General features: G+C 33.4%; 1 pseudogene; it reads right to left on the bottom strand.

Annotated features, from left to right (window-relative positions):
• Positions 1-23,059: 23,059 nt before the first annotated feature.
• LOC120138206 lies at positions 23,060-24,665 on the bottom strand (annotated as a pseudogene).
• Between the last annotated feature and the right edge of the window lie 468 nt (positions 24,666-25,133).

Here is a 25,133-nt window from a genome sequence, read left to right on the forward strand (position 1 = left end):
AGATAGGATCGAATTCCTATGGTTGTAGTTTTAGCTCGGTTTTGAACGCAAATGGCATTAGAATAGAAGATTCGAACGAGTTGATGATAAACTATTGGTTAAAGTTCGAAGAGTTTATAAAATTTCCACTCTTGTAGGGTAGGAAGATATCAAAAATTTATGTCTAACATAGCTTTGATAAATGGGATTCTTTCTTCCCAAATTTTGTAGGATTCAAAATATTGAGAATACCTAAAGAGGAGATTTTGTCTACGACCTGGTTCATTGAAGCATGAATTAAGAATAGTCATATTTGGATCATCGGGATTAGGATTAGGAAATTGTTGGATATGAGGAGGATTTGGAGGTGAGTTTGGTGGTTGGTTTGATCGACTAGAGGATGGCATAGAACGTTTGTGAGACATGACTTAAGAAAATTGGAAAAGAAAGAGTAACCTGCAATTTCAAACACATGTATGCAATATAATCAATCCCAAAACTCAATTGAGACTGCAATATTTCAAGGTTCTATAAAACAATTCTAATGGGCAATTTGAAAAACGAGTTTGAAAAACAAGGTTTGAAAATCAATATATGTATAATTTATTTTCATAAAAACAACATAATTAAATAAAAAAAACAATTTGAAAAACAAAACAATCATCAATTTTTTTTAAGAATTTCGAAAATCTCAAAATTCTAAAAAAATCTTGTGTTTTTGATGAAATTAGTTGTAGATTTTTATTCTAAACCAAAATATATATAATGCCCGATCACTATTTCACCCTAGAACTAGTCCTATGTTCAAAATCAATAAAATAGTGAGTTTATAAAAATTACCTTGAAAAATTGAAGATTGAGTAGATTTTGATGTTGTTTGCACGATTTTAATGATGCTGGCAGGTTTAGGAGATGAAATATGATGAAATTTCAATTTCTTTTTGATAATTTTGGCAAAAATATTTAGAGTAGAGAGATAGAGAGGAGCGTACGGCGTGAGAGATGAGAAAGGGTTTTGATAAAAGAGTGTTATTTGGGTGTTTAATATCCAGAACCCGTTGGGGGTATTGATTCCCTCCAAGGGGGAATCGGTTCCTATTCAAAGGGGGAATCGGTTCCCCTTCAAGGGGGTATCGATTCCTCCTGTCAGAAAAATAAAAAATTTGTAATTTAAACACTCAAAATGCTAAATTAATTTGCTCTAGTGGTATTGGCAACTCATATTAAGAAGATTAACTATGTTCAAACAATCAATTTTATCCTTAAATATAATTTGAACATATAATTAATTTTTCACAAAGAATCATAAACTCCCCCTAACTATTAGCAAAGAATGCAATTAAAAGTGTTATATTTATAAGCATTTTCCAAAACTAATTAAAAGTGCTAAACTTATTTTAAACACTAAGTCAAGGTAGGTTAGTCAAACCTAATTCTCTCCTAAGTGTCCAAAATCTTTCTTTATCTAAAGGTTTTGTAAAGATATCCGCTAATTGGTGCAAAGTATCAACATATTCTAGAACTATATCTTCTTTAGTGACATGATCTCTAATGAAATTATGTCGAATTTCAATGTGCTAATTTTAAACACTAGTATTGTCACACTTGACAAAATGGTACCTACTTCAATTCCATAAACAAAAAGTTGTTATTTCATCCATAAAACTTGTGCACAACAACTACCGGCTGAATTGTATTCCGCTTCAGTGGTAGATAATGCAACACAATTTTGTTTCTTTGAAAACCAAGAAATTAGCATATTTCGAAGCAATTAGAAAGTACGGAGGTGTTTTTCCTATCTATTTTGCATCCTCCATAATCCGCATCAGAGAAGGCATGCAAGCTAAAGCTAGAGTCTCTAGGATACCAAAGTCCTAAGCTAGGAGTGTCCTTAAGGTACCTAAAGATTCTCTTAATAGCTAGTAAATGTGATTCCTTAGGACATGATTGAAATCTAGAACAAAAGCAAACACTAAACAAAATGTTCGGTCTACTTACGATTAGATAAAGCAAAGAGCCAATCATTGACCTATATAATTTAACATCCACACATTTACCTTCTTCATCTTTGTCAAGCTTTGTTGATGAGCTCATTGGAGTGTCATGAGGTTTCGCATTTTCCAGTCCAAACTTCTTGAGCATATCCTTGACGTACATAGCTTGATTGATGAAGATGCCATCTTTTCTTTGCTTGATTTGGAGTCCCAAGAAAAATGAGAGTTATCCCATCATGCTCATCTCGAATTCACTTTGCATTAGCTTAGAAAATTCTTGGCAAAGAACATCATTAGTAGAACCAAATATTATATCATCAACATAAATTTGAACTACTAATAAATCTTTACCTTTATGCTTTAAAAACAATGTAGTGTCAACATTTCCTTTTGAAAAACCTTTTTCAATTAAAAAGTTTGACAATCTTTCATACCAAGCTCTAGGAGCTTTTTTAAACCATAAAGAGTTTTTGTCAATTTAAAAACATGATCTGGAAATTTTGAATCTTCAAAACCAGAAGGTTGTTCCACATACACTTATTTTTTTATAAAACCATTTAAAAATGCACTTTTAACATCCATTCGATATAATTTGAATTCATTGAAACATGCAAATGCTAATAACATTCTAATTGATTCCATCTTAGCTACGGTATCATATGTTTCATCATAGTCTATGCCTTCTTCTTGAGTATAGCCTTGAGCAACAAGTCTAGCCTTGTTTCTCACTATATTACCACTTTCATCAAGCTAGTACCTACAGTAGATTTATTACAGGCCTTTCAACTAATGTCCATACTCTACTTCTCTCAAATTGATTCAACTCTTCTTGCATAGCCATAATCCAATGTTAATCATTTAATACTTCTTTAATATTCTTAGGCTCTATGCATGAAATAAATGCAACATAATTACATATATTTCTAAGACAAGAACGAGTTGTTACACATTTGGATGGATCACCTATTATTTCACCATCCTTTACATAGTTGTATTCCATTGAGTAAGAGACTTCCCTTTCTTCAATGGTTGGATTCTCGAGAGGATCTTGAGTTTCCTCATCTTTCGTTTCTTCATTGATGATGGTTCTCCAACGTCATATAACATCATTGTGTTTAATACCTACATCATCATTCACACAAGAATCCTTCCTCGAAAGGGGACTATCATCGAAAACAACATGTATAAAACTCTTTTACAACTAAAGTTCTTTTATTAAATACTCGATAAGCTTTAGAATTTAAGAAATAACCCATAAAAATTCCTTCATCACTTTTAGCATCAAATTTGCCAAGATTGTCTTTATCATTGTTTAAAACAAAACATTTACATCCAAAAGGATGAAAATAGCTAATGTTAGGCATTTTATTTTTAAAAAGTTCATATGGAGTTTTCTTCAAAATAGGCCTAATCATTACTCGATTAATAACATAACAAGCGGTATTTGTGGCTTCCGCCCAAAAATATTTTGGCAAATTGTTTTCACAAAGCATGGTCTAGCCATTTCTTCTAAAGTTCGATTTTTCCTCTCAACAACTCCCATTTTGTTGAGGGGTTCTGCGTGCTGAAAAATTATGGCTAATACCATTAGAATTACAAAATTCAGTAAATGCAATATTTTCAAATTCAGTTCCATGATCACTCCTAACACTAGTTATAGAGTAACCTTTTTCGATTTGGAGTACTTTTGAAAACGTGATGAATTTTTCTAATGCTTCATCTTTAGTACTTAAGAATAGAACCCAAGTATATCTAGAATAGTCATCTACCAATACAAATGTATATTGTTTTCCACCCAAGCTAGTAGTTCTAGATGGCCCAAAAAGATCTAAATGGATCAATTGTAATACTCTACTAGTGGATACGTCATTAATGGATTTAAAAGAAACTCGCTTTTGTTTTCCTTTAGCACAAGCATCACAGATTTTATCATTATCAAATTTCAGTTTTGGCAACCCTCTTACTAAGTCTCCTTGAATTAACCGTTGCAAAACACTCATACTAGCATGTCTTAGTCTTCTATGACATAACCAACTATCATGCTCATCCTTAGCAACTAGGTATAAATTAGTCATATCTATCGAATCTAAATGCACCATTTATATGTTTTCTATTCTATGACCAAAAAGCATAATCCGATTAGATGCAATGTCAAAGACATTACAACCATTAGTTTCAAACATGACATTTAATCCCTTATTGCACAATTGACTAATACTCAATAGATTATTCTTTAATACATTCACATATAAAACATTCTTAATTTGTATGGATGAGATATTACATATAGTGCCTATATCTTCAATGTGACCTTTTGAATTATCACCAAAAGTCACTTCTCCTCCATTTTTGGCATTAAGCTTTATAAACTAGCTCTTGTCTCCGATCGTGTGTCTTGAGCATCCACTATCAAGGTACCATTAGTTTGAGTTTGTTTCCCGTGCCTTAGCAATGCTCCTTTTCCTACAAACATAGATTAATTTTTTATTTTTGGTACCCAAATTATTTTGGTTCCATATTCATTAGTTTCCAAAATCCTAGTCCCCTTAGGTATCCATTTGTGTAGGATATTCTTATCTTTAGTTGTAATGAGTTCTTTAGAAACCCATATACTTCTAATGATTTTTCCATTTAAGGTTCTTTGAGAACCTCTATGATTGTAAATTTCTAAAAAAATGGTCTAACAAAGTTGGATTTTTAATTTTCTCCTTTTTCAAAACGTTTTGAACTTTCTCAAAAGAAGCTTTAAGATCATCAATTTTCTTTTGATGTTCATCATTGACTCTTGAAAGTAGATTATGCAAATCAATATTTTTCTTTTCAAATTCATTTAATTTGATTTGCAATTCTTTAATCTTACTTTCAAGATCATTGTTGGTTTTGAACATAAGACTATTTTCACTTTTTAATTTTGAAATATCATTTTTGTATTTTGAAAATAAAGTCTTATAATCCGAAGCCAACCCATTATAATCCTCTAATAACTCATCATAAGATAATTTATCTGAATCGAATGAGTTAGAGGTTACCTTAGAATCTTCCCCAAATGTCATCAAGCAAAAGTTTGCTACTTCTTGTTCCTCTTCATCGAAACCTTCTTCATCGCTCCATGTAGCCATGTGAGCCTTGTTCTTATTCTTTGATTGACTCTTTCTTTTCAATTATGGGCAATCATATTTGACATGCCCCAGTTTTTTACATTCATAGCAAATGATCGGGTCCTTCTCTTTTGGTTCATTTTTGAAGCCTTCATTCCGTTTGAATTTTCTTCCTTGGTTTGGCCTCATTAATTTTCTGAACCGTTTGGCAAACAATATCATTTCCTCATCATCATCATCTTCATCCGAATCGTTCTCATCATTTTTTTGATTTGAGAGCAACTTCCATGTTCTTCTTCTTCTCCATCTCCTTCTTTGGCTTATCTCTTTTCTCAAGGTCTTTCTCTTATTTAAGCATCATTTCATGTGTGAGGAGAGAGCCAATAAGCTCATCGAGGGTCAAAGATTTTAAGTTCTTAGCCTCGATGATCATCGTCTTCTTTGATTGCCAAGCTTTTGGAAGAGTAAACTAACTTCCTTACAAGCTTGTCATTTGGAATAATTTCTCCATATGATTTGAGACTATTGACAATCGTGGAGAATCTATCCGTCATAGCTTTGACATCTTCATCCGGTTTCATCCTGAAATTTTCATAGCTATGAGTTAGAATACTAATTTTAGATTCTTTTACCTCGTTTGTGCCTTCATGAGTGACTTGTAGTTTGTCCCATATCTCCTTGGTGGTTGTACAAGATGAAACTCTCTCGTATTCATCCGGTCCAAGAGCACAAAAGATAATATGGATAGCTTTGGAGTTGAGCTGGAACATTCTTGTCTCTCCTTCACTCCACAATCTCGGGTGAGTAGAGGGTTTTATGTATCCATCTTCTATGACATTCTATGCTCCTATGTCACTTGCTTGAATGAAGTACACCATTCTATTCTTTCAATAAGCATAGTTAGCCCCATTTAAGAAAGGAGGCTTGTTGACGGGCATTGAATCAAGAACGAAGTCAGAGTTTGAAGCGTCAGCCATTGATGACTTGAATATCAATGTAACTCTTTCTAAATCGACTCAAGAGGCGATTAAACCTTCAAATGAGTGAGGCTCTGATACCAATTGTTGAGTTAATCGATCAACGAATATAGCCAAGAGGGGTGAATTGGTAATTAAAATTTTGGTGGAAGCTTTTGCAGAAAATTGAAAATATTTGCACAGCGATTTAGAGTGGTTCGACTTTCTCAACCAAAGTCTACGTTCACTACCTTAGCTATTCACACTAAGGATTTTCCACAAATTCACTAATTTGTCTTTCTTTTGAGGACAAAGGGTAACCTTACAAATCCCTCAAGAATTATACCCCAAATTCTTGAGAACACTCTCTCCCAAAAGAACAATACTCACAAGAAAATCCTCACAAGGCAAGATGTTTGCACAATTCTACAAAAAAGAAAGAACACTCAAGAATAATACAATTGAGCACAATAAGTGTTCTTGAAAGCAAATATGAATATTGAATGAAATAGGCTTGAAAATGCTCAAATTTGAGGTTTGATGCTTTCTCTTTGATTCTCTCTTGATTCTTGTTGATTGTTGTTTCTTGTTATTGATCAATGGCTTCTAAGCTTGTTTAAATACTTCTTCAATTGATTCTGAACGTTGGGGATGATTAGTGGAGTTAATAGAGCCGTTAAAGTGTGAAAACAATTAATAAAACTGCTTGGAGCGTGGGGGGAATCGGTACCCCCTCATAGGGGATCGGTTCCTGCAGTGTAAAAATTCAAATATTTTGACCGTTACACAGGGGGGAATCGGTACCCCCTTGGGGAGGGGAATCGGTTCCCTCCGAGTAATCTGTTATTTCTCGGAGCCAAACCCTTCAGGGGGAATCGGTTCCCTCTGGGCAATCTGCCCATTTTAGTTTGAAATTTATTAAGAAATGCTTTTTGGCTCGATTGAGGCTCGAAATACTTTGTAAATTTATTTAAAAGATTAAAACGTATTTTTACACTTTAGTAAGGATTAAAATGAACTTTGAAAGACTTGGAGTAATATTTTGACATTCGAATAATTATATCGAATATACTTAGAAAATCTCTTGTAAAATATTAAAATTCATTTAACTTAATTTGTTATATCGAAGCATCAAAATGTTTTCAACATCTTCCATATGATCTGGTTCATCATCATCATTCAGTCTTGTCTTTTGTTTGGTGAGTTGCTGTCATAATCATATCTTTTGAAGAAGTGTATGATTCTTCTGAGGATGCATAGCTAAAAGTATCTTGTTCAGTTTATTTTTCTTCAAGGTTAATAGTAGAGATTTTAGGGATTTTGGTTTCCTTATATTCCTTGAGAAAATAGGTTAATGGAATCTTTTTGTAATAGGTTTGTGCCAGCTTTGGTGATGATGGACGACGTCTTGGGTGTCGCAAAGTATTTTGTGGAGAGGGTCAGTTGATTTGTAGATTGAGGTTTTTGAAGATTAATCCACAAGGAAAATGATTCCTTTTATCTTCTCTAAGAGGCCCAATAGAAGGGTCTCCCTTTATGTATCTTTTATAAAGGCTTGAGTGCAAGGATTTCTTCTTCTTTTTCCCAGCTTTATGTATGGGATTCTATCATCAGCACAGAGTTCACATGAACATTATGGGTCTCATGGACAATGTCCTGTTATTGGGTCTTTGAACATGTAGCTTGGCTTTTCAGATACTTCAAAATTCTCTATGAGAGAGGATTCTAGGCTTGGGTTGCAAAGTTCACAATAATAGTCTAGATCATCTTTACCATGTGCATCTCTTGGATCTCCTAGTGGCAGCATCATCAGTTGTGTAGGAAAGATTGATGGTGTTAGTTTATTTTGGAGATTATTATGGTCAAACCGAATTTATGAAATACCATCTACATTTGAAATAATTTTGTTGTTAAGAGATTTGACTGGCAGTTGTCTTTCTTGGATTTGTTCATAGTTTGTCACCCACTTCTCAAGTAATAGTTGTAACAGTTCTTTTCTTGGAATTTGTCTGGGCACATGGACACATTGAATCTAAAAGCATGATCTTGAATCCTGTAAACTATTTGATAGTGTAGAATTGCAATTATTGAGGATTCCACTTGTGGGGCTCCAATAATCTAAATTTGCACCTTAACGCTTCAAGTAGGTTTGAATCTGCAAGGATCACGGTAAATTTTGGAAAAAAGTGTTATCATAACATGTTCATTGTCGCACACTCCAAACAATTCTCCGGCGAAATCCACAACCACTTCCCCCACAGAGTCGAAATCCATTGCTAACATCTGTGACTTCTCCTACACATCATCGCCGCCTGCCACATATCCACCAGTTCAATCCCTATTCGCAACTCCCACTGCTTCTACGAGCCTACCGGTTCAATCTCCAACTGTTGCTACTGGTTCTGTTGCTCAACTCAGTGTCGATGCTATTAGTTCTTGGTTTTTAAACCTTCTATTTCTTGCTAATGCTGGTATGGAAAGGGCTAGCAAGTTCGAAGCATGGTGGTAACTTCGCTTTTATTAATTTGTTGTTTCGTTTGTCGAAGTTTGTTTCAATATGTTGAATCTACTGCACAATCATGTACTGCAGAGTCAAGGTAGTACAAATGAATCGTAAAGAAAGATGAATACAAGGTGTTCGACAGAATTACATAAAGAAGTTAGCCTTTACATTGCTTCAGAATATGCCTTTCATGGCATTTTTGGTCAGCCATTCTTTTAATTAGTATTTTTAATTAAATTATCTTCTTCCCTCTTTCTTTCACTACTTCATTTTTCTGGTCAATTCATCGTTGGATAAATAGAATTGATTGGAGTGTGCGGCGGAGAATTGGGAAGAAAACATATTAAAAAATAGTAAATTAAAATTTTATCCATAAACTACTTTAGATTTATAAAAAATTCATAATTAATATTTTATCTAAATTTCAGGGGTTAAAATAAAATTAAACAATATTATTAACGTGTACGTCAGTAATCCGTTAAATATATAACGTCGGTTAATTTTAATTGATCATAACATAATTAAATAAAAATAAAAGTGATCAAATATTATATTTTTTAAGATCAATGAGGAAAAGTGGACAAAACATAAATGAAAGTGATCAATCGTATAGTTACTCAATTTTTTTCGTAAATAACATAAGATTTTATTTCTTTCAAGTGGGATGTCTCTACAATGTGTTGAGAAAGATGTAATTGGTGGACGCTTTTAAAGAAGACGCCCGAATAGCATAACGTCTTCTACATGACGACATGTCCGTTCCCAAGCTAACTCTTGACCTATGTGCTGGGTTATGCACAGAAATTGAAAGATGTCGTAACATCCAACCATTTTCATAAAAATATCATGTTGTTTGACCGTCTTCCCTAAATTATAAATATCACTTTAGTTAAGAAATAAAAATTTAAATGCAATACACAAATCTTTTTTTTAAATGCATCATCCGACTATTTCACGATATTAATGTATAACCTTTATTTATTTAAGGGGCATTTATTGAACCATAAACTATTAAAAAAAGAAATTAATGGGACATTTGTCTTTTGAACCCCAAAAAGCCTTCTGAAACTAAGATAAAAGACATAATATTGACTACTAAAACAAAATTCATAACTCGTGTTTTTAGGACATAAAAAATCAGGAAATATTGAGAGGGTCCTGAATGGAGAAAGATTTAAAAATCCCACAAAACAAACCCTTTCTTCCAGAGTTTGAATTTAACATTAGTAAAGCCACAGCCCATCAAATGGAATCCTTATTGAAGAACATTAATGTTTGTGTCTTCTCTCAAGTCTGATTATAGCCACAAATATAGTCTCTAAGTGTATGTACTTTCCTGATATGAGCCCATTGATTTGCTTCAATTTAATCACTATAAATTTATATTGTGCTCGTATTTTTTATTAATCTAGAGTAAGTAGAAGATAGTATTTATTCATATATAACTCTCTACCATTTAACATTAAATGCTAACACATCTAACATTTGTGGTAATTCATATGAAACCTACCGCAAGTCAGTTGGCTAATCACTTATAAGAAGAAAACCTCACCCACCAAAATTAAGTGTGTAGGTAGGTCAGGATCTCACTAGACTAACCGATTATTTAAATTAATAATTGGTATCCTATTCCATTGATCGACAAATCTATATCGGATACTGTAAAGGCGAGAGCGACTCTTCTAACTCAATTTGCTCCATTCACAAACACTAAGGTTCAAACCCCTAACGTTGCATAAAAGATCTAGTGCCTCATCCCACTAGACTAATCGATCGAGTTGGCTATTATATGATGATTTTAAAATGCATTTGGATCATATTATGTATTGCATTTGCATCTGAAAATCTAGTTTTAATTTTTCTTCTTCTTTTTTTCTTCAAGGAAATTGATAATTGAGAGAGGAATAATTTCCCATTTTATAATAAGTGTTTGTTAGCAACAAAGCACCAAACAATCTCAACCACCAAAGTTTTGCTAACCATGGGAAATTCCGTCGCAATTTTTTTTATAATTGCAGCATTTGGCTTTTCGGAGTTTTTACCTAAAAATCACCTTAATATTATAATATTACATGTCCGACACTATATTTCCAAATTTTATTAATCTAGTACCCTTTCTGATAAGACGTGTTACATGAACAAAAGGTGAGTTCTCTTAAGCACGCCTTCTAGGGAAAATGTTAACATGGCATCACGTGGGAAGGTGAGTTTTAAAGAGCGCACCTTCTAGGGTCCACATAAGATTCTCTAAAAGCATTTTAAAAAAATATGTTTTAAAATTAATTGAAAAATAAAACTATAGGGACTAACATCATAATTTAATACATATTATTTTCATTAGTTGAAGAGTTTCATTAGTTGAAGAGTTTCATGGTATTAGTTTATATAAGTATATTGGAGTGTTTATGTTATGTTTCTTGACAATGTTGGGATAAAAGATAAAATGTGTTTCCTTAACTTTTTTATCTCTATATCTAATGAATCTACTTATACACTATTGTCAAATTACATTATGTTAATATTTATTATTAAGGTTTATATTAAATAAGATTAGATATTTTTTATATGTTAATATATTTAAATATGTATTTTTTAATTATGAGTTCAAAAAATTTATGTAACACAAATTAAAAATATTTCATTGACATATAAATGTATTATTTATTAAATATGATTAATTAGATCTATAATTTAGTTGAATCTAATATAAAAATATAAAGAAAAAAATTTTTTGGTGCCATGAACATGTAAGATGTGAGGTTTATATAGAATTTGTCAAGAACAAAATAAAAAAAATATTAAATACTAAATTAACTTTTGAAGCTAATATATAACAATTAGAAAGCAATTTGTAATCTTTTCAGCACAATAAGTAGATGTTTATGTTGAAAGTTTAACAATATAACCTTAATAATAAATAGTTATTACTAAGGTTTATACTAAATTAACTTTTGAAGCTAAATATCAATTAGAAAGCAGTTCGTAATCTTTTCAGCTCTGGTAGATTCGCAACTCCTTCGAGATCTCTCTATAAAATTGTTGAAGCTCAGATATTTAATCAATTTTCCAATTAGTAGGAAGCGACAATCTTGATTATAATAACGTGAAAAAATACTTCTAGATATTGCTTACATATGTGTTAGACTCTTAAGCTCGCCAATTTCATAAGGAAGAACATCTTGTAGCTTATTCTATCTCAAATTACTAAAGCAAAACATATAATTAAATAAATTACATGAAAATTACCCATTATCTAGATTAAAACAAAAGAACACACAGTATTTTAAGGCGTTTGAGCTATCTGAATATAATTAATCTTATTCGATCTTACATGAGTATATCGTTTCCCATTTGATATATCATCACAAGTTAATTTAGTATAAACCTTAATAATAAATATTAATCTAATGTAATTATTTAAATATGTTAACATATAAATATATAATCTTAATTAATAAAACTTAATAATAATATTAACCTAATCTAATTTAACAAGTGTATAAGTAGATTCATTAGATATAAAGATAAAAATTAAGAATACACATTTTAGTTTTATCTCACATTGTCAAAAAACATAACTTAAACTCTCCAATATTCCTATATAAGCTAACTCCATTAAACTTTTCAACTCATGGAACTAATATGTATTAAATTATAATATTAGTCCTTATAGTTTTATTTTTCAATTTTTAAAGTATATTTTTTTAAAATGCTTTAATAGAATCTAATGTGGACCCTGGAAGGCGTGACCCTTGAAATGAGTGTTCCCACGTTGTGTCATGTCAACATTTCTCCTAGAAGGTGCGCTTTAGGAAACATGTCTTCGGTCTACCTAAGAAAAGGCATGTTTCACGCAACGTGCCTAATCATAAAGGGTGTTAAATCAATAAAATTTAGAAAAACGATATCTGATAGATAATATTATAATATTTGAGTGATTTTTGAGTAAACACGATTGACATTTTACACCAATAGTTAATTAAAACTATAAAAGCCTTATCTTTCTGTATTTTTATTCAAACCAGACAAAATGGTAACAAAGAATATCCATACCCACTGATTGGGAAGTTCTGCTCTAAGGCAGTTAAAAACGGCTAAAAAAATATGTGACTGGTTAAACAAGTGATCGGTTAAAATCTATACCGTAAATGTATCTGATTTAACCGAAAATATAAAATAGGCGCTACCTACATTAAAATACCTAACGGTTTTTTTAAGGTTGCTAATAATGTAAACGGTAAAAAAAAAATAGACGTTACCTATTACATTAAAATACTTACTGGTTTTTTTGAAGGTTGCTAATAATGTAAACGGTAAAAAAAAATAGGCACTACCTATTACATTAAAATACCTACGGTTTTTTTTAAGGTTGCTAATAATGTAAACGGTAAAAAAAAATAGGCGCTACCTATTACATTAAATTACCTACCAAATATGTTGAAAGTATCGATTCCATTTAAATAAGTATCGACACTTTTGGAATTTAAAAGAAAAGCAATAATAGCGTCTATAAAGTATCGATACTTTATAAAAATGTATCGATACATAACAATATAACATGTAAAAATATGACAAAACTAGTTTCATTATGACAAAACGGTAAAGAGCTATCGGATATGTTAAAAGTACGATACTTTATAAAAATATATCGATAATATAATAACATGTAAAAATACAAAGCCAGTTCATTATGACAAAACCGGTAAAGAGCTGCCGGATATATTAAAAGTATCGATACTTATAAAAAAAGTATCGATACATAACAATATACAGGTAAAAATATGACAAAATCAGTAAAGAGCTACCGGATATGTTAAAAGTATCAATACTTTTGTACATGTATCGATACTTTGTTGAAAGTTATGTAATTTATGTTTGAAAAAATTTTAATAGTGCTTCATGTTTTCCACCTACAATATTAATTTAATAATTTCATTTACACAAAAAAATTATTTGATTGTTTAGATATTTTATAAAATATTAGAATTTAAATTTAACAATTTTAACAAAAGATAATAATAAATATGTAATATCTATGTTTATTTTTTTAATTTAATAATAATATATACCGTAATATAAAAATAAATAATTATACACGTATAATTACTAAATTAATATCTTAAAACTCACTCAAAAGATAACCCTAAATTAATGTTTTCCACAATGAAATAAGTATGAACACTTATATATATGTATCGATACCTACCGATAACCAAAGTTTACCGGTTACCAAATTTTTTAATAGTTTTTCATGTTTTCTACCTACAACATTATGAGTATGTCAACATAATAAGTAGCGTTTTACCGAATTTAATTATCTTATTAAGTTTTCGGTCACGCCGTTTTTTAACCGTATATTAGTCCGTCTTTTTTTTTAGAAACCCCCACTGATTTGGACTATTAAAGTTTCTATATGATTTACAAGGCGTTAAGAGCTGGTAATGTATGTTGAATTCATTTATGTTCGTCAACAAACAAATTCATTTAATAAATTGTTTGGAGCGTGTTTATCATTCCATTATCATATAACTATTATCATTATGAGAAAATAACCTCAGTGATCGAAAATGCCTTATAATATACGATTTTAACCAACTTTTTTTGGATTTGCAAAAATGACCAACAAATTCGCAACGCGATCTCAAATTTCGCAACCCAGTTTCCAAATTCGCAATGCGAATATGTGAATCGCATTGCAATTTTCTAAATTCGCGTTTATTTTCACAATATTAATTTCCCAACACAAATGTAAACAGTATTATCGCAAATCATAACCTAAAATCCTAAATCACACTCAGTCCCATCTTCATCTCTCACTCTTTACGGTGACATCCGTTCCCATCTCCGATGAAATCCGTCTATCTCCATCTCTCATAGCAACCCTCATAACCATTCACGGTCAAAAATGGAAAATCTACCACCGAGGGTTAGTTTTTTTAATCTCTTATTTTTTATTTTGAAATTTTTGTATATTATTAGATTTTTCTTATATTGATGATAAATTTACTGGTAATTTCAATATATAGATTAACCATTTCACTTAGATTGCTTAGTAAATTCATTCGGTTGCTGCCAATACTATTAAACTGTTTAGTCTTTAACCATGTGAAGTTAGTATTTGTCTTTGTTTTGTCTTTTGTTGAAGAAATGCATTCATTCAAGTTTCAATTTGCAGAAGAATATTTTTGAAACTTAAATTCGCAACGAAAATGAAAATCACAACGCAATTTAGTTTCGCGTTGCGATTTTCATTTTCACGTTGCGATTTTGTCGTTCCGATTTTCATGTTCGCGTTGCATTTTCATTTTCGCATTGTGAATTTAAGTTTCAAAATCTACTCTTCTTCTGCAAATTGAAACTTGAATGAATTGCATTACTTCAACCAAAAAACAAAGACAAATACTAACTTCACAGTGTTGTGAATTTAAGTTTTAAGAATAAACTACTACTCTTTATGTTGTCCTTGAATCTGCACTAAACCTATATGTTGTCCTTTTAAATGTTTTATAAGTGCTTACTTCTGGAATATTATCTGATGCATTTTGTGAACTATGATGGAATAATGACTTGGGTGAATACCGTGCTAGTTTGAATTATATTTGGCTTTGTTTTCACTGTTTAATATCATGTTTTTTTAATTATAATTTTTAGTTTTTGGTATATCTAACTTGGTATGTTTATTGGTTTGTAGAAATTTTTTCGGCTCAATTGACCTTAAGGAATAAATTAAGCCTAGCACTAAAATTGCGTCGACGCTTACACCTCTACAAAGAAAATTGTTTAAGGATACTTGCTTCGGGCCATGGCTAAAAGTACAACATCGGGTGTAGATGCTATGTTGACACATTTGTTTCTTCAGACCATGACTAACGATCTACCCGAGAGGATACAATGTGGTGATGAAGAGATATGGTTTCATTTTCCTCCAGCGTATACTTGTTTTGGGCGGGAGGAGTTTTGCTTAATCACTGGTCTACGCTTCGGACACGATGAAGTAACCCGGTACACTAGTCATATCTCCCGCCATCATGGTTATCTTGGGTTTTTCATGAGTGGCAAAGTCGAAGCCGAGTTTACACGTCGACGACTTGAAGAGATTATTTTAAAGATGGTTTTACTCGGATGGATGACCTTGATGTTGTTCGAGTATGCCATTTATTACTTTTGCATGCCGGCTTTTTAGGTAAAGAGGGCAGACAACCTATTTCTGAGGACCTAATATTATTGGTAGAGGACCTAAATGCATGAAACTTGTTTCCGTGGGGTTCATATCTATGGAAAGCTACCTGGAAGAAGTTGTCGTCTACCTTTGAGGACCGAAAAGTTTGTGGGGCGATGGTTCTAAATACACTTTGGCAGGCTTTATTTGGGCCTTTAAGGTAAGAATTTATATAATGTTTCCAAATTTATAATTAATTATTTAACAATTACTATGTTTGTGTATTATATTGTTTGTAGATTTGGATATTTGAGGCTTTCCCAGCATGCGGACATATGCGATAAAAATTCAAATGATATTCCTAGGCTATTACCTGGAGGAGGATCAGCTGTTGGATTGGGAAGAGTTACTACCATACGACGATGAATGATGTAGGTTAACATATAAATACTACCATATATAAACAAGTTATTACTAGTACACGTTTAACTTTGTTTGAGCTTTTATATTGTTAGGAGGCCAACTATCCATTACAGAGGCTTACACCCACAGAGGCTGAGCTTTCCACTGATTGGTGGCAAGCTAGTAAGCGGTTTTTTGATGGGATGGATGATGAGCACCCCCTACTTCGAGAGCCTCACCTGATCGGGCCGATTCTACAGCTCGACACCCGGAGCCATCACCTGATCGAGCCTCTTCTCCACCTCCACCATCACTTATTCCCATCACATCATCGAGCCTCTTCTCCACCATCACCTCATGATAGGCGGCCGGAAAAGAGGCCATGACATTTATCTCCCTGTTCTCCACCTCCACGGGATGAGTTAGGGGAGTTACGTGATGAGGTCGGTGCTTTGCGTCATGAGGTCGGTACTTTACGTGAAGACAATGGTGCACTACGTGATGAGGTACGGTCTTTATGTGGTGAGGTGGATGTTTTACGCGATGACAATGGTGCACTGCGTGGTGAGGTATCTACTTTACGTGATGAGGTAGCCGCTCTACGTGAGATTGTTTCATCGTTGCAGAATGAGGTTTATACTCTACACAATGAGATAAATTTGTTTAATACTATACTAAAAATACAAATAACCTTTTTTTGGCATTATTTATTTATTTATTTATTGATTTATGTATTAATTTATTTTTAACGGCCCGATAAGGTAGATGCTTTACGTCGGGTTTTTCTTGCACGAAGGGGTTCACGCACGTTGTGCACGTGCCATTACGTCCTTTCACCTCACTAGTGCCAAGACCTCGTAAGAAGAAGCCCGATGCACCTGTCATCGTTCAAGAGGCGTCTCCTATCGTTCAAGAGGCCCCTCTCATCGTTCAAGAGGCCTCTCCCACCGTTCAAGAGGCCCCTGTCATCGTTCAAGAGGTCCTTCCCACCGTTCAAGAGGCCCCTTCTCGTCCCGATATATGGATGCGAGTTGGCTTTCGTATGTGTTACCGCCAGTACCATTCCTCAGCAGGAGAGGGGAACACTATCGGACACAATTACGGATAATACCCTTTGGGCTAAGACCGTAGTTGATTTTATCTACATGAGCGGAGCAAGGGGTGTTATTATGTCATATGCAAACACGATGTTATTCATTTGTTTCTTGATCGATCTTGGTGTGGTATTTTATTAGGGTTTAAAGATAATGGCTATCTTGAAGGGTGGTAAGTCTATATTCTTCTTATATTGCATTTTGATTAATTTTTTAAAATTTATTAATAAATTCACTAATATATGTATTTTTTTTATAAAAGAGCATATTGATGCATGGGTGTCACGTCTTCTAATAATAAGGAAATTGAAGAAAATAAAAAATACTCGATGGATTATTATGCCGACGTCTTTTCACGTAGCTCGCTTGAAGGATCCGAGAGATGCTTCATATGTTGGGTAATGGAAAAGCTAAACTTTATCCTGCATGGTGGGAGGTCGATAAGGTTAATATTTTTTTTGAATATTTTAAAGGTGTTTATCCCTGTTTAGGAACGTATTTTATTTGATGTGCGAAATTATTTATGATTGCAGGTGTTTATCCCTGTTTTGGAACGTCGTCATTGGCTTCTCCTCAAGATTCAGCTCCCATCCCTGAAGACAATAGTATATGACAGCATGTTAAATTACATACCATTGTCTGATTTGAAGATATTATTTGTAAGGGATGGAGCGCTCATTTGGCAAAATACTTGAATGCAATTGATTATTGGACTAATTCTAGAAACAAGAAGCCAAAAAAGTTTAAAGTTACAATGATCAGAGACGAGACCGCGCCACAACAAACGAAGGGAGCCAGAGGGGATTGTGGTCCTCTCGTATACATGTGCTTGGAACGTTTGACGACAGGAAGTAAACAATTTCTACCTCCCACAGATAGAGATAGAGGTGCAGTAGGCTTGTGGTTTTGGCATTTTATGGCTAGAGCGATATATGCGAGACGTTGCTTACCTGCATCCGCGTGTTGAAAGTGTGCATAAACAATTGGTAAGTTTTAGCAAGTGTTGTTAACATATATACTCTTTGTTGGTTTGAAAATATTTGGTTAAGTACCTAGAATTAATAATTGTTGTTTGTTGGTTTTAGATGTGTAGAAAGTGTTGTTTGAGCAAATGTTTGGTTTCTGCAGGTTAATCCTTAAGTGAGCTGCGTGAAATTGATGTATTTGTGCATAAACAATTGTCTGGGGTACATTTTTTTTGCTTGTTTAATTGAATTTTACATTGATTTGTAAAAGTTGATTTGTTTAATTGATGGGAAATAAGAATTATTTTTTTGCTTGTTTAATTGATTTGTAAAAGTTGATTTGTTTAATTGATGTGTAAATAAGAATTATTTTTTGCTTGTTTAATTGATTTGTAAAAGTTGATTTGTTGTTTATTCAATCTGCATTATGTTGAAGGCAAAAAAGACTTGTTGAAGGTACATTTTTGCAACGTTAAAGTCAAATTCGCGTTGCGATTTTCGGTTTGCGATTTCGTGTTGCGAATTTGACTATCGCAATGCGAATTTGACTTTCGCATCAATCGCAACGTGAATTTGATAAGTGATAACAACTGAACAGGTCATAGCAATGTTCAAACTCAAGTTACTAATGAATGTCTAACTGAAAATGTATGCATTCACACATAAAATACACATAATACAACGTTTGCATTTAAAAATCACCTAAGTTAATAAGTCCCAAATGGTGAAGCCGGTTGTGATTGGGATTTTGATTTTGATTGCGATTTTGATTTCCTTTTGCTTGGCACCATATGAGCTTTGGATTTTGATGAGGATCCATATTTTGGTAGAGGAAAAGATGATTATGATGGCACTGGTGATCCACATGTCAACCTTGCATGACCACTTTCCTTGCACCGACTACATGTTGATATCCTCTTCTCTTCACCCCTTAGACGGTATACATCATGATTTTTGGTCGGGCAGGTAGCCTGCTGTCCATGACTGGTGGAAAAACTGTTTGTCATCTGGTATGTCCCACTCAGAAGAATGTGGAATATGGTAGACAATCTAGGCATAAGTCTGTCGATATACTTCTATAGTGTAGCAATCCATAGCGTATGCGCTTGAATCATCTTGGTTTAGATGAAGAGTAACTTTTATAACATGGCCACACGGATAACCAAATGTTTGCCATTTCATACAACTACACGTTTGCATTTAGATTGATAAGCTTATTTAAGTTACTATCCAATACTTCAAACAAAGTGTTCGAACATGGTTCAACTCTCCACGACGTTGACTTCACAACACGTTTTGTTATCTTTTTTTCAGTCCATGGTGTAACACGGCGTTCCAATGTTCCTGAAATTTAAATAAATAATACTAGTAAAATATATGATAAGTTACGAATTTAAAAAATAATACATGCATGGTTTCTTTCTTGTAGTATCACTGTTGAATAGAGGCTCGAAAAAACTCCATTAACATAGTAATGGGTAATTTCCGGGAATGAAGACTTAGAGCGTTGATTGATTCTACACTATTAGACGTCATGAAACCATATCTTGCTCCAAGTTGATGTACTCTTGACCATCTTTCAAACCCGACATCTTCTAGTGTTTGAGCACATTGAGGAAAAACAAGTCTTAAACAATTTATATGCTTATTAAAATCCAATTCTTGATAAGCTTTTAAACCTTCCAGTATGTCGATTTGTGATTTTTTATACCAGCAGACCTTGATTTTAGATTTCTGTACAAATAAACACCACAAAGTCCATGAAAAGCATATGGGAAACACCTTCTAACAGCGTTATCAATTGAGTTTGCCCTATCGGATATGATTGTCAGATTGCTAATAGGACTTATGCCCTAAGATGATAAACCATGTCCATGAATCAGAGATTTCAGATTTGCCAACCCTGTAAGTTATTGACAGTATCCCATTGTTAGCATCCATGACTACTGCTAATAAGTTTACTCCAAGGTATCGACCTTTCAAATGTGCTCCGTCAACTATAATAACTGGACACATGCAAGTAATAAACGAATGAATCTACAAAATAATATACACAAGACATATAATCATTTAAATGTGAAATGCATGTATCTAACAAAAATGAGTCAAAAAATTATATTGATTTACTAACCGCAGCACCAATGGCGATAAACAGCAACTCAAAGCGTCCATCTCTATCTGTTTTGATATGAGTTACCAACTCAGGATTTTTCAGCTTTAAATTGTGACAATAAGCCGCCAGTTGGGCAAACTATGCTTCTGGAGACCCCTTCAACAATTCCAAGGCATAACATTTGGCTCTCCAAGCTTGAGAATATGAGATACTAATCTTGAACCGAGCATTCATGTCAGTCATAATTTTATGTCCCCGATATACTCTGCCATTCAAAAACTTTAACTCAGCCAGAAAACCACCCAACACCTTTTTGTTTGCCTGTCTATGGTGAGGAAAAACTTGGGTTGTTGAACATGTATGTTTATCAATAAAAGTCCTAACTTGAAACATTTCGCAATCTTTTATCCTCTTTGCAATCATACGTCACGTACAGTTTTTGTCAATCATACACTTTATTCGAAACATCTTTACTTGATTTGTTAACTTTTAGTTGATAGCCATCTTCCACACATTTCGTATACAAAGCTATCTTCAAGTCTTCCTTTGTATCAAAACAATCATCTTTCTTGATACGAATAACTTTAGTGTAACAATCAACTGCTATCTTTACCAACTCTTCTTCCGGTATCTAAAGTAATTCTGGCATATTCCAGTTATACTCCCGTGGCATTTTTTTCTTTTTTTTTTTCTTCGGGGACTTCTTCTTCTTCTTTTTCTTCTTCAGGGTTATATGAATTACAGAATGGATGTTCAAAATGTTCATTCACAGTCGTAACTTCCTCCTCATTATCATCAACAACATCTTCCTCGGCAGTGGCTATTTCATCATCAAAATTCAGGTATTGATCAATATCAAAATCATTACACTCAGGGTCTGTTTCTTCTTCTGAAACATCATCAAAATCCGAGCATTGACCAAGATCAAAGTCCGGGTATTTACCAAGATCAAATTTCGCATACTGACTAGTACTCACAATTTTTTCTGTTGGCTCATAATCGTCTAACTGGTCAATACGAAAACCAGAATTTGGTACTGAAAGTTGATTGGGATTTGGATTAGGAAAAGGTTGTGGGTTTTGAGATTGTGTTTGATATTGGAAATATGGTGAAACAAAATTTTCCTGGTGATGAAATTGTGGTGGAACCATTAAATTTTGAGGTTGATAACAACGTTGTACATTGTGAGCACCATAAACTGGGGTTAAAGAACTTAGTTGATTACTACTCGCTACTGACCCAACTTCACTACTTCTAAGTTCAATAACATACAATGTAACATCATCTTCTTGCGAAACACTAATCTAAGCAATGAATCGTTCAACATCTTCATTGTCGGTTAACAAATAAACTTTACATTTTCTCTGATAAAATAGCCTAAATTCACTTAGAGGCTCTAAATTCAATTTCTTTGCAACACGTAACATTAGAGTTTCATAAGTTAACTTTTTTAATGACAGTTTTAGTTGAAGATTCATGGGTAAAGGCACATATTGTAAAACACCATGAACATTCTCTCATGACCCTCCAAAACACAAATCTATCTAAACATGATCAACGTTAGATGATTTCATTCTACAAATTGAAAATTAATTTACGAAACAAACGAGCTATAAACTACATATCATCACTAACTTAGAGAAAAACATACCTTTATTAAGTTGATAGTTGATAATTTGGGAGAGAAATCATTGAAAAATTATATAGAAATAAAATTATGTAAAAAAAAATTAGAGATGGGGAAAGATGTCGTTGGATATAGGAACGGATGTCGCCGGAGAGAGTGATAGATGGAGATGGAATGAGTTGTAATTTAGGGATTTAAGTTATGAGTTGTTGCTGATGCGTAGTTATATACCCAAAAGATTTGTGTTGCGAAACTAAAACCTGTTGCGAATTCAAAAATCGAGTTGAGAATTCGAAAATCGAGTTGCGAATTTGAAATTCAATTGCAAATTTGAAATTCAGTGTTGCGAATTTGGCAAACACGTTGCGAATTTGACTTCTTTGTTGCGAATTTGGAAACTGGGTTGCGAAATTGGAGTTCGCGTTGCAAATTTGTTGGTCATTTTCGCAAATCTAAAAAAAATTAGTTAAAATCAAATATTATAAGGCATTTTCGGCCACTGAGGTTATTTTCTCTATCATTATTTGTGTTTATTTTATTTATAATATAATTATTAATATTATGTTTAATTATATTATATCTAATAGACAAGAATTTCAAATTTGGGTTCATATTATTTGTTTAAATTAAGCAAATTCACCTGTGAACCAACATACCTAAATTCAAATAGACATACATGATCATGATTTTAAAATTCTCAATAACATAAATCGAATACCAGAAAACTTAAAAATAAACAAATAAACGCAAACAATAACTTTTTTTTTCAAGTTCGATTCATTTGACTCCTACATCAAGTTGAGATCAGCAAGTTGCTGAAGTTTTATTCTCTCCAATTTTTAGCAAAGATTATAAAGTTGTTCACACTTCTCTTATAAATAAAAAAAATGAATGGCCAATAATCATAAACCTTATGAAAAACATGGTCTGAATTGAAGTCATCCATTCTGTTTCCACACATGTTAAATACCGAAAACAACCATGATGAGAAATAACTGAACAATTGACAAATTTATCATTGGAGGGGGGGGGGGGAACCACATTATAAGATGAACTCTCAAATAGTATACAGAAGAAAATTGAGTGCAGATCTCATTTTCAAGATGTTACGTCATGCAAAAACATGTTTCCTTCATAAATCTAAAACTCGAATCAAAGGACAAGACCTCAAAACATAGAAATGAATACTTGAATTGAGTCTTCTGTATGGCCATTTCGATGAAGCAAATCCATATGATAAGATTACAAACAGCGGAAAATTCTCTTGGAACACCCAAATTCTTCCTACTATTCAATCCAATAACAATTTTATCCAATTTTTCTTCCTTGGTTCTTCCCTCAGTTAAACCTAATGAAGAAAGCAAGAAATTTATAGTAAATGATAAAGAAAAATAAGAAATAAAAAAGGGCCGTACCAGTGTTTGAGGCAACCAAAAAGAATCACATTCTTTGTTTTTTTCAACTTATGTTGTGACCTTAGATCTCTTCTTTGCCTCACTGTAAAGCACAACTCCCATAACCGTAACGGCGAACCCGGTTATCCCATGACGGTCACCGGATTCCTGAAGACCAAAACCGACACGAACGCAGCCAATGCAGCTTTGGCATTGCCTAAGACCTGCAAAGTAAGGGCACTTGTATGCTTGGTAACCAAGAAATTAGTCAATTCACCAAATAGGCCACCGTAGCATTCCCAATCAATAAGAAAATGATAAACGAATCAGTCCTGGCTTTCTCAGCCGTGACCCTTGCAACATTCCCTTCAATATAAAGAGAAAATGGCAACAAAATCAATGCAGCCATAGGTGCCATATACAACAACAAGTTCATGGAATGTAGCTTCTCGGTTTCATTAGTTAACAAAATCCTTGGACCACAGATTTCAAAGCACGACCAGAAGTGGAACCAATGCAGACCAAGAAACCAAACAAGTTAAACAAAGGCTCACTGTTGGTGGCCAAAAATCCCAAAAACCACAGGCAAGAGTGCAAATAAACCTCAGCAGATTCCTTCTTGCAAGTGATTAAGAAAGCGAAGATGGCGGTGAAGAAAGGGGTGGTGGCGCCTATGGCTTGGTTAAACGAAACGGGTATGTACCTTAAAGAAGTGTTCCCACAGACCACGGAAAAACAGAAGATTAGACACAAAGCCAAGATCTTGAGGAACTGCTTCCTCGACAGGATGTGTTGCCTTGGGACTATTTGAATGAAGTTTATGGCCACATAGCTGTATGAAGCGCACGAGAGCATGTGAAGCATGGTGAGGAAGATTGGATAACGGTAGCCATAAAAGCTGAGGAGATACTTGTTGAGCAAAAGCACGCCGATGTTGGACATGAACCATAAGGCGATGATCAGTGCCGTTAAAAGGTTAGGAGAGAGACGGGATCCGACGGCGTAGGTGCTGTTCTTAAGTTCAGCCGTCGGGGTTGCCGGAATGTCCAGAACCTGGTCGTCGGCGGCGGTCACGGTTGAGTCGAGTCTTGGATTGCTCATCCTCCTTGTCCATGTCTGTGCTTCCACCATTTCGGATCACAGTAAAGATACCAACTATGAGCTCAAAGATTCAATTTTTTTCCAAGAAAAAAGAAACGATAGAGAGGAGAAGAAGAAGGAAAAGAAAGAATCTGATTTTCCTTGTGTGGGTGGTTAGATCTAAGGGGGTGAAGAGAGGAGGATATGGTCAGTGCAGTGATCTGATCGGAGGGTGGAGATTCAGATTTCAGAAAATGGAGAAATGTGAACCTTTGGATTGGAATAAAGGATGATGGAGTGAATTTAGATGCAAGGGTAAATGTCGATGATTGATTCGGTATTTAGACACCCTGGTTATCCGGATCTGACCAAGAGTTTTTTGTCCTCCCATTTTTTTCACTACTAAGCAAACAAATCAAAGTTATAGTCTTAATTCATGATTTGCATCATAAATTATATCTATTTTCTCATTTTAGTCTAACATTATTATTTTAATAGGTTGATCACTATTTTTGCTACGATGTTAGAAAATAGGGTAACTTTTTAGTATTTAAACTACCAGTTTTATTTCATTTTAATATTTAGATTTTTATTTATTTCAAAATTAACTTTTTTTATTAATTTATGGTATATACAAGGTAGTATCTATTCAAATATAACTTTTAACCATTTGACATTGAACGCTCACACCTCTGGCATTCCTGGTACTCGAACTTTGAACCTTAAGAAAAAAAAACAACAATTTCTTTACCATTAAGGTCACTTAGCT

Source organism: Hibiscus syriacus, unplaced genomic scaffold (assembly GCF_006381635.1).
Source record: "Hibiscus syriacus cultivar Baekdansim isolate YM2019G1 unplaced genomic scaffold, ASM638163v2 tig00002193_pilon, whole genome shotgun sequence".
NCBI classification, from domain to species: Eukaryota; Viridiplantae; Streptophyta; class Magnoliopsida; order Malvales; family Malvaceae; genus Hibiscus; species Hibiscus syriacus.